General features: G+C 53.5%; 2 non-coding genes across 2 annotated transcripts; one reads left to right on the forward strand and one right to left on the reverse strand.

Moving 5' to 3' along the window:
• Positions 1 to 4,570: 4,570 nt before the first annotated feature.
• On the reverse strand, positions 4,571 to 4,643 carry TRNAR-CCU. Its single transcript has one exon. It is a non-coding gene; the product is annotated as a tRNA-Arg (tRNA).
• Positions 4,644 to 5,795: 1,152 nt separating this feature from the next.
• Positions 5,796 to 5,868, forward strand: TRNAF-GAA. The gene has a single exon. It is a non-coding gene; the product is annotated as a tRNA-Phe (tRNA).
• Positions 5,869 to 9,614: the final 3,746 nt, after the last annotated feature.

Genomic DNA, 9,614 nt, shown 5'->3' on the forward strand with positions numbered 1-9,614 from the left:
CAGAAGCGCCTGTCTTAGCGGGTCTCCCAGGCCATCCCCCACCCTGCCCCGGTTGGGTAACAAAGGGGCAGCACAGGACTCTGGGCTGTGTCACAACCCGGCCCCAGCCCCTCGCTCCCACACGCTGGCGAGTTGGGTAACTGCCGAGGGATTGCACAAGAGAGTCAGAGCCAGGGAGAGAACCCAGGAGTCCTGGCTCTTCCCCTGACACACACGCTAACCACTGGACCACACTCCGCTCCCAGGGCTGGAGCCAGGAATTCTGACCTCCAAACCCGCCCCCCCCCCCGCTCTGACCACTAGACCCCGCACTCCCCTTTTAGATTTTAGTCCCACTGCCTCTTCTATCCACCCACCCCACCTGTCCATCCCTTTGCTGCAGGTTTCTGGGGTGTCACCCCTGCTCTGCACTCCCCCAGTACAGCCCAAGGCTTTTCCTCCCCCAAACCACACATCCTCTCCCCCTTCGTGCTGGATCATCTGCTTGGCCCCCTGCCCCCTCTCGGGATGCGCTGTGCGATGTGGCTGGGGATTGTGCAATGGCCCAGCACCAGGCAACACAGAACGGACACCACAGGCCCTGCCCGCCTCACCTGAGCTGCTCTCCAGGTGCATCGGAGCCCAGTGCCCTGCACCTTGGCCCTCCTGCCCCACAGGGGGTGAGCTGCAGCCCCACCACATTCTGCAGAGGGGAGAAGGGTCAGGCCAGCCAGCCCTTGTAAGATGGGGAAATCACCACCGGGGTCGACGTTATGGGGGCTGTGACATACAGAGAAACGGTTGTTGCGCCGAAAGAGGGCAGCAGAGCACACACACACACACACACACAATTGCAAACATACACAAACACATGCATGAATCCAGCCACACACACACACACTTGCTAATATACACAAACACCCGCACAAATCCAGCCAACATCAACACAACTGCTAACAGATGCAAACACATGCACAAATCCAGCCACATGAACACACACACTTGCACAGCCACAAACACAACACCCACAGCTGTAATAACACCCCCCACACACAAAACCCTTGCAGAAAACCACACATACACAAACACATGCAGAAATCAATCCATCCATCCATCCACTCACCCACCCACACTCCATCCCCATTCTGTGCACATACCTTGGGTCACTGTGACACTGAATACTTCAGTTGGATGGGGGGCCCAGCACCATGGCTATTCCCTGCCCCCCAGGGCTCACAGGGGGTGGATTGGGGGGCACAGAGGGCACGATCTAGTGCCAGCCAAGGTGGGATCAGAGGTGGGGATGGGGCCGTAGTTTCTGTACCACCCAGTTCCTGACACAGGTTCCTTCGAGGATTTGCATTTCTTGGTAGTTTTTAACCCCATCACCGCTTCCTGCCCAGCCCCCTCCTGCTGTGCAAGATGGTTCGGGGGGATGGGAAGAACCCAGGAGTCCTGGCTCCCAGTCTCACCTGTGCTAAGGTACGAGACTCCACTCTAGCCCCAGCACTGGGACTGGAACCTAGGAGTCCTGACACCCATCTTCCTTTCCTCTAACCATTAGACCCCACTCCCGCCCTTTTGGGGAGCCAGGACTCCTGGGTTCTGTCCCCAACTCTGGGAGCAGAGTGGGGTCTAGTGGTTAGAGCAGGAGGAGCCAGGACTCCTGGGTTTTACTCTCACTGCTGCTGTGTGACACTGGGCCTCAGTTTCTCCTCCCACTTTTTGGGTATGGAGCCTGTAAACTCTCTGGGGCATGGCCTGTCTCTCGCTGTGTCTGGGCAGCGCCTGGCCCAACAGGGGCCTTGATTCTGCCCCGGTCTCTGTAGGTGCTGCTGTTGTACAGATAAATAGTCGTGATACTAGAAGCTGTGGCAGTGCGTGAGTGCACCACCATTGCCGTGCAAGGGCTAAATGTGATTCTTATCCTTGTGACACACACACCCCCGTGCACCCTTTCTCCCCCTGGCTCCCTGATTCTCCACCCTGAGCCCCTTGTGCCGCTGCCCTTGTCAACGGCAGCGCAGAAAGCCCTAGTGCCAAAAGAAGATGGCGGGGGGGGGAAGCTTTGCAAAAATCGGTCACACCAACAGGAAACCAGCCCCAGCAGTTTGTGACTTCACTTCTCAAAATTAGACACACACACACACACACACACACACACACACACAGAGCCCCGCTCAAACCGCCCCCTTTGCCAATGCACCACCTCACCTTGTCCAGGGAGGTCTAGGTGGGGAGCTCAGTGTGGGAGCGGTGATGGACGGCACCCTCAAGGTAAGTTCTAGAGATGTTCCTCCAGGTCTGGGCATCTCGGCTCCAACTGGCACTGGGCTTATGCTGGGCTGTGTTCAGTTCCTCTCTCTGGTGTGCGCCCCGGCTCTACAAACGCCCCCGCCCCCTGCTCTTTCCTTCTGGTACAAAAAATATACTCTTCCTTCGCCCCAGAGAGAGACACCCACGGTGCTGCTCAGCACACGCCTTCCCCCTACCTTCCCCCCATTCCCAGGAGCGTGCAGGAAGGGAGTCATGATTGGGGAGTGCCCGTGTCCCGAGGGGAGGGTATGGGGGGGCTTGCCCCCTCCACGGAGCATGGAGGTGCCAGTAGGGAGAGCTGCGCAGGTGTAGTGCCAGAAACTTCTCCCTGTAGGACTTTGCTACCTGTAGCAGTTACTGATACCTGAGGTTGTTCTTATTTGCTGACTTGTCCTAATTGGCTAAAACTTGACAGTGGTGGGGGATGGAAGCATAAAGGCTTCATCCTCCAAACGACCCTGCCTGGTGTCCATCTGTATCTATTACCTCGTAATACCGGATTGTAAACAACAGAGTGAGGTCATTTAAACATCATTTATTTTGCAGTTTCATTTACTGTGCTAACAATGTAGCATCCTGACACCGATACTTCTGCCCATGTGACCTGTGGGTTGGATTCATTTTAGTGGGACATGGGACATGTGGAGGATAATTTAAACTCTTAATTTCCTTAGGGTTTCCCTTTAATATACTTCTATGCTGGTGCGATTTCTGACCATTGCACGTCTATTGTATTTATTACAATAGCACAAGTACCGGTAAGTCACACAAGTGACATAGTCTAGGGGCTTGGCTACACTTGCAAGTTTGAGCGCATTAAAGCAGCCCCGGGTGCCCTAACTCCTGAGGTGTCCACACTGGCAAGGCACATGGAGCGCCTGGGCTCTGCAGCTGGAGCGCTCCTGGTAATCCACCTCCATGAGAAGCATAAAGCTCGCTGAGCCCTGCTGAAACGCCCTGGCATCAGTGTGGACGACGTGTTGCATCACTGCACTGTGTTTGGCCTCAGGAAATGTCCCATAATCCCCTGAAGTCAAGAGCCCACTCTGGTCATTGTTTTGAAATCGGCTGCAGGCATGCGGATATCCCCTTTCAAAGCTCCGTTTCTGACAGCCGGCTGCTTATCTGCTCTGGGACAAAGCACCATTAGTGTGGAATGCTGCTGCTGTTGTGTGAGTGTGTATGGGGGGTGGGGGTCTGCGGCTGTCCGAACACACAAGACAGCATGCTGACACACTCTCAGCCCCCCAAACACACTGTTGCTCCCCCCACGTACACACAACACACTCCCTGTCACACTCCACCCCCGCCCCCCATTTGAAAAGCACGTTGCAGCCACTTGCACACTGGGATAGCTACCACAGTGCACTGCTCTCTGTGGCATTGCCAGAGCTGCTAATGTGGCCACTCCAGTGCGCTTGCAGCTGTCAGTGTGAACACACGGCAGCGGTTTCCCTGCTGTGGTTTAACTCCCAGCGCTCTGCAAGTGTAGCCAAGCCCTAAATTTGCCAGACCAACTGAACTCAGTAACTGCCCTCCACCACCACATGCAGGGAGTAGGGGCACCGTGGAGCACACACCACACTTGCTGGCTCAGCCTTGTGCATGGTGGGGTGGCCACCTCCCCATTGATGAGACCTGGTCTCACTGTCTCCATGGAGCTCCAGTCTGCCCTGCTGCCATCCCTGTCTGTGTTGTCTTCTCTAGCAGTTGACTGGAAGGTGAGCACTGGCCGCATGCCATGTAGCCGCGTTGTCTCAAAGGGCGAAAGCAGGAGGAATGATGCCTTCAGAGCCCACCCAATATTCCATAACATAGTTAAGGAAAATATTTCTCAATGAACTCTCAGTAAAAGATCAGAAGCAGCCAGTGTCCACATCAGTATATGAGCACTGGTATTTTCTTGAAATTTGTCAGACCAACCTAACTAACACCTAACACCCATTTGAAGTTCTTCTTTTCACACTGTTGCTCATTCTCAGGTTCTGCTTTGTCTCCAGACAGATCCATTCTCTTTCAGAACGGCCTTGCTCTTTCTGTCTATGTCACTCACTGAGGTGTCGGAGTAAACACTCCCCTTCCTTCTATTCTCAGACAAACACTAGTATTAAGTGTTTGCTACTGATGGGTCTAGAAAGCATTTGTCAAGTGGAAGATGCTGTTTCTGGGAGATTGCTCCCAAGATCCAGTACTTTGGGTTCAAATGTCTCCAAGCTTCCTTGGGGAACATAACACCAAGGCTTTGTTGCAATATACAAGAAGGAAGGACTTTTTCCACCCCAGATGGGACTTGAACCCACAATCTCTGGCTTAGGAAGCCAGTGCCTTATCCATTAGGCCACTGGGGCCCTGAAGAGCAATAAAAAGAAGGATGGAAATTCCCTCTCAGGATTGCACATTCCTCACATTCACTCAGAAGCCAAATACCCATTTAATGGCCTTACAGAAACGTCTGCATCCCCTGGCAGCGAGGCAACTGGGCAGGTGGCTGACAGAGCTGAGCATCCCCTTTCTGCCAGCCATCTTTAGAGAAGAACCCCACCCTAGAGTCACCCCTCCCTCCTTCAGCACCTCCACGGCTGTGGCTCTGAGTGGCAGTAGGATGATTAGGGGGTGAATCCGGGGCTGGAAGGGGGGTAAGGTCGGCCTGTAAGGAGTAACCAGGTGGGGCAGACCCAGGGGGAGGCTGTGGGCTGCTGGTCGGTTGTTGGGATCCGAGCTCTAGATCAAAGCTGCACAGTGACCTGACACCCAGGGTTATAGGGCTGACATAGTGACCCCTTACTGGCCTCGGTGACCCCCAAACCCTTGTCACTAAGGGCACTGAGGAGTCTCTGTCCCTTAATAACTTCTGGGAGCTCCCCAGCAGGCTGCGGGCGTCAGCCGCCTCCTGCCTCACAGGTTAGTCTCTTGGCGCTGTGCCAGCCGGCCCCTCGCTTGCAGGCCCAGTGTAAGAAGCAGGAGGCCTGGTGCTGGCAGAAGAGGGTTTTGATTAATCCACCTCTGTGTTATGGGCACAGGACGCTTCCACTCAATAGCATAGCTGGGGGGGAGCAGGGGGAGCAGCTAAGGGCGCCGGGTTCCTCCGGTGGGGGTGTGGAGCAGCCGTTCGTTTTCCTGTTCGCACTCCTCTGCGGTGTGAAAATCGGGGAGGGGAGGCAGAAGCCCCACTTCCCTCCCGACATGACGCCCAGTGGGGGAAGCCAGGACAACAGGGGGGGGCGGCAAGTGGTGGCCAGACTCTCACCGCCAGGGTCTAGTCTAGCTCAGGGTCCAACTCAACTTCCTCCCCGCGCCACTGGCCCCTAGTCCCCTTCCACCACCATGTCAACCCGGGCACTAGGGCAGGAACAGGGTGAGGCAGCAAGTCAAGCTGAGCAAGGCAGGCAAAAGCGAGTCTTGTGTTCATGGGCCGCTCACAATGACGTCCTTTTTGTGTGCAACTGCTACAAAAATATCTCGGGCAGAGACGCAAGAGGCCAAAATATTACCGCGCAGCTGCCAAAGTAGCTCATTTGGGAGAGCGTTAGACTGAAAATCTAAAGGTCCCTGGTTCAATCCTAGGCTTTGGCAGGCCCTTTCATCCCTCTTTGCACAGTGGTGGCTTGATGTTCAGTGTCTTGGAGCAGCTGGGCTTGGAGATGGTGGGTGTTCAGGAAATGCACATTAACAACTGTAGGGTAGCTTGATGGGCAGAGGGTGATTGGAGGAAGGGCCCATCTCTCTGGTCCTCCAGGCCGGGGAAGAATGATGGGGTTGGAGTCTTGTTCTTCACATTCGCAGTGCGAGTACATAAGGGGCTGGAGCTCCAACCAGGGAGGGCATTACTGGTGGCTTTGTGCTCCATGGCACTGGTTAGTGCTATATTAGTGTGTATGGTCCCCAGTTAAGGCATGAAAGGAAAGTTCTATGAAGGAACTGGCTCCCTTCTTCTAGACCGCACGGTGTTTGGTGTTGGGGGGGATTTCAATTGTTGCACCGGCCTGAGGACTGCTGGCCCTGTTTTCCCGACCGTCAGAGGAAACTCTTCTATGATGAGCACTACCTGGCGCAGGTCTGTAGTGAGGTCGGCTTAGAGGACGTGTTTCTCCACAGTGGAACCAATGGAGGGTGGGCGATAGCCTCCTATTCCTCTGACCCGAGCTCACACCAGCCGCAGAGGGGATACACCTTTCTGTGGGGACAGGCCAGGAGTCGCACTGACCGGATTTCCGTGAATGAGAGCACGTCGACAGCCCAGTGCAAGGTGGAGCCAATGGACTGTTCGGATCACACAGCTCTCACCATGTGCTCAATGTGGGCAATTCCCTGACCCAGGGCAGAGGATATTGGAAGCTGAACATCCAGAGCTTGCAAGATAAAAGAGCAGGGGGGCGAGGCCTGGCGGTCTTGGCAGAACAGGAAAGCATCAGAGGGTTCTGTGGTTACCAAGGGGATTGGTGGGAGTCGGTGAGGGAGGAGTTGGCGGCTTTGTTCCAGCGGTCAGGGAAACACCACAACATTAAAGAAACCAACAGTGCAAAGTCCTGCAGTGTCACCTGTGGGATTTCCACAAGAGTATCCAGGCAGGGGAGCCAGTCAGTGTGTGACTGTACGATCGGATCAAGCGACAGCTGCCCGAGTTCCAGGAGATGAGGCTGCAGTTGGCTGATATGAGCGGGAGCATCGAGTGAAGGGAGGAGCAGACTCCCCTGACATTTTTGCAGCCTGCAGGGAATGGAGACAAAGCAGGGGGATGCAGGGACTCAGGGCAGGACCCACGGATCCGGTAGTGCAGGACCACAGTCACTGGAGGAGGAGAGAGAGTCCCACGAGAGGAAGCTGATGGTGGGAAGCAATAAGTGCAGAGTGCAAACCAGCCAAGAGTCACAGGGGTCTAGAAAATGAAATAGCAGCTGGTCCCATGGTGTAATGGGCAGCACTCAGGACTCTGAATCCTGGAATCTGAGTTCAAATCTTAATGGGACCTCGTGACGACACGTTGCTTTGCTACAAAGCACTGGAGCTCAATGTGTTTGGCTACCTTTTCTCATGTAGAGAGTGAGGTTTTTCCCTCCTGCTGGGTGACTGATCCCCACTGGAGATAGGTCTTTGGTCCGGCTGGTTCAATGGGCTGGCGGCTATAGGTTGGGGTCCTAGAACTTAACAGTCTGGCTAGAGATTCCTGTGGATTGATCATATGGTTGTTTCTTGCTGCTTCACCTGATGTCCACAACTTTGGTCCCTGCAGGTGCCACACTCTTCCTCTTGCCCACATTGCATTTAAAGGAAGGAGTGTCAGGGCCAGGCTTCCCAGTCAGGGCTAGGCAGGAGGGAGGCAGAGTCCCAGGCTGGAGCCCAACGCACCTCTCCTCCTCTGGGCACCTGGGGTGTTGTTCCCCCATGTTCAGGCACCCCTGGAGCCCTGCACTTCACACAGCTCTCCCTGATTTCAGCTGTTAGTGAGGGAGACTCATTGCTAGCGCAGATTGGGCAGTTTCTTGCATGAAAGACACTGTCCCAAAGCAGGACTAATGCTTAGAGCTGGTTATCAGCGATTTCAGATCTGTTGGTCTGCAGCAAGACTCTCCATTGAATCTTAACCAGCTCTGTTATTACACAGGGAAGAACAAAAGGGTCAAATGGGGCCTGGAACCCTTAAGAAGAATCCACCCCACCGAGTACAACACTTGTCGCTACCTGCTCTCAACCCCACTGAGAATGTTTTGGGGGTCACTCCTTGGCTTTATCAGCCTAGGGGTCTCAGAGAATCACAATTAACAGGTGCTCTAGTGGTGCAATTGGTTAGCGCACAGCCCTTATAGAACAGTGTTGCGAGGAGCTATGCTGAGGTTGTGAGTTCAAGCTTCAGCTAGAGCACTGGTTTTCATTAGCCAAGTGGTGTCACCCCCCCCCACCCATTTGGCCTGTGGAATGTAGAATTCCAGCCCAGGGACACTGAGGAGAGGAGGAGTCAGAAATGCCCCCTTCATTTATTACCTCCTCTCCAGGGCTCAGATCAGAATCTACAATCCTTTCTGCCCGCCATCAGCCCCTGTGCCAGGATCCCTCAAGCAGAGCCTGGAGTCCTGCCCCTGGCGTCTGTACTATTGACAAAGACTAAGTGACAGGGACAAAACACTGAAATCCCACCTGGTGCGAGGAGCCAGGTTTGTTCTTCAGATTCTGTCGTTGGTACATTTCCAAGCCTGGGAATGTCCCACAACAGCATTTAATGGGAAGCTGGCTGCAGAACAGTTACACTGCACAGAGCTCCTGTGGAGGAGGGGTGGGAATTAGTAACATTTTGAGGATCGTTTGGGAAATGAGCCTTTGCTGACAAGGTTTGTCTTTGTTCATATTTCACCTTCAGGTGTTATGTTGAGGGATCTTTAGTATATTTTTGTGAGGTTAATAACTATCTCCTCAACTTTATTTACTCAACTTAAAAATTGGTGTCACTTGATTTTTGCATCTCCCTGTGAAAATGCAACTGACACGTGTGGCTTTCTACAGGGGGTCATGATGTTAAAGTTGAGGAATTCAGTCTCTGTACTTCTGGGGGGAGTGTTGCTTTTTTACAGCTGCCTCATGGCCAGGCACACTGGGCTGTTAGCTGCACCCACGGTCCTTGCCAGGGGCCCCTGCTGAATCCTGGGCGGCTGCCCTGCCGTGCTCGGGTGACTGCAGGTGGAGAAGCTGCTGTGGAGCAATGTAGAGCAGGTGCAGGAAGGAGACGGGGTCACTATTCACATTCTGAAGTGCACAATATTCCAAATTTGGGAATAGATTCATAGATTCATAGACTTAAGGTCAGAAAGGACCATTATGATCATCTAGTCTGACCTCCTGCACAATGCAGGCCACAGAATCTCACCCGCCCACTCCTGTAACAAACCCCTAACCTATGTCTGAGTTATTGAAGTCCTCAAATCGTGGCTTAAAGACCTCAAGGTGCAGGGAATCCACCAGCAAGTGACCCCGTGCCCCACGCTGCAGAGGAAGGCAAATGTCCGAGAACAATTCTAAGAGGAAGGTGAATGCAGAGCAATGACACTGGAGGTGCCCAGACCTCCAATGGGGGCAGCGTGGAAATTAATAATGGGAAGATCATTTACGAAATTAGTCGTCACTGACAAGATTTGTCTCTGTTCCTATTACACGCTGTGGTGTTAGTTAGAGGAATCAGTACAGATTTTTACTATATTGATTAAACACAATTTTATTTAACCAAGCCAAAAACTTAGTGTCACTTATTTTTTCTCTGTCCTAGCAAGAATGAATTGAATTTTGTGACTTTCTGGAAAGTGCAGCGAGATTAAATGTGGGGAATTCAGTCC

The sequence above is a fragment of the Mauremys mutica genome, unplaced genomic scaffold (assembly GCF_020497125.1).
Source record: "Mauremys mutica isolate MM-2020 ecotype Southern unplaced genomic scaffold, ASM2049712v1 Super-Scaffold_100166, whole genome shotgun sequence".
NCBI classification, from domain to species: Eukaryota; Metazoa; Chordata; order Testudines; family Geoemydidae; genus Mauremys; species Mauremys mutica.